This window comes from Vicia villosa, linkage group LG6 (assembly GCF_029867415.1).
Source record: "Vicia villosa cultivar HV-30 ecotype Madison, WI linkage group LG6, Vvil1.0, whole genome shotgun sequence".
Classification (NCBI taxonomy): domain Eukaryota; kingdom Viridiplantae; phylum Streptophyta; class Magnoliopsida; order Fabales; family Fabaceae; genus Vicia; species Vicia villosa.
Window position 1 is genome coordinate 47,082,474 of NC_081185.1, and position 1,484 is coordinate 47,083,957.

General features: G+C 44.0%; 1 non-coding gene across 1 annotated transcript; it reads left to right on the forward strand.

Annotated features, from left to right (window-relative positions):
• The first annotated feature begins 985 nt into the window (after positions 1–985).
• LOC131615305 (small nucleolar RNA R71) lies at positions 986–1,092 on the forward strand. The gene has a single exon (XR_009287727.1). It is a non-coding gene; the product is annotated as a small nucleolar RNA R71 (small nucleolar RNA).
• Positions 1,093–1,484: the final 392 nt, after the last annotated feature.

Genomic DNA, 1,484 nt, shown 5'->3' on the forward strand with positions numbered 1-1,484 from the left:
GTGGAACATAAGGTTTCTCTTTTTCGGGTTCCACTTCTTTATTGTTCTCATTAGTCTTAGCAGTTTGGTCATCAGTTGATGTCTTTTGGGTTTCCTTTGGCTCTTGTTGTGACATGGGTACGTTTTGAGTTCTAGGATCAATGGGTCCATCGTAATTTGTTCCACTTCGTAGTGTTATTGCGTTCGCATGTCCTTTAGGATTAGGTTGTGGTTGAGCAAGAAACGTGCCAGCAGGGGCAGCAGTAGGTGCTTGTTGTTGGGCTACTTGTGAGATTTGAGTTTCTAGCATTTTGTTATGAGTAGCTAAAGCATCTACTTTGTTCGATAGTTGTTTTAGTTGCTCGCTGTTGTGAATGTTTTGGTTCAGGAAGTCTTTATTGGTTTGTTGTTGGGAAGCTATAAAGTTTTCCATCATGATTTCTAGATTCGACTTCCTAGAGGTATTTTGAGCAGCTACAGGCGCTTTTTGGTAGCCAGGTGGTACAGCAGGTGCTTGTCCAGGTGCGTACAACGCATTGTTGTTCTTATAAGAAAAGTTCGGGTGGTTTTTCCATCCAGGGTTGTACGTGTTGAATAAGGGTTTCCTTGAGCATAGTTTACTTGATCAGACGGGACTCCAATAAAGAGTTGACATTCGGCAACTACATGTCCAGTCAATCCACAGATCTCGCAGTTAGGTGTTACAGCAGCAGCGGTGGCTGAAGGAGTGATGGTTAAGTTCTCGATCTTTTGAGTTAAAGCGTCTACTTTAGCGTTAACGCGGTCTATACCACTTACTTCGTACATTCCTCCTTTGGTTTGGGTTTTCTCTAGAGCGGCTCGTTCTCCACCCCATTGGTAATGGTTTTGTGCCATGTTCTCTATGAGTTTGTATGCTTCATCATGGGGTTTGTCCATTAATGCTCCGCCAGCAGCGGCATCTATAGTCATTTTAGTGTTATATAAGAGACCACCATAGAAAGTATGGATGATCAGCCATGGTTCGAGTCCATGATGAGGGCATATTCTAAGCATGTCCTTGTAACGTTCCCAAGCTTCGAAGAGTGATTCGTTATCTTTCTGGGTAAATCCGTTGATTTGACCTCTAAGCATAGCAGTTTTGCTAGGCGGAAAGTATCTCGCTAAGAATAATCTCTTCAATTCGTCCCATGTGGTTATGGAATTAGAAGGCAGGGATTGAAGCCACGCTCTAGCTCTATCTCTTAAGGAGAAAGGGAAGAGACGTAATCAAATAGCTTCGGGACTAACGTTGTTAGCTTTGACAGTGTCGGCGTATTGCACGAACACAGATAAATGAAGGTTAGGGTCGTCTACAGGGCTTCCAGAGAATTGATTCTGTTGAACAGCTTGGACCAGCGAAGGTTTTAGTTCGAAATTGTTTGCCTCAATCGCAGGTGGTGCGATACTTGAGTGCGGTTCAGCGCGCGAAGGAGCGGCATAGTCTCTAAGCGGACGAAGAGCAGCCATCTCTAACTTTGGGATAA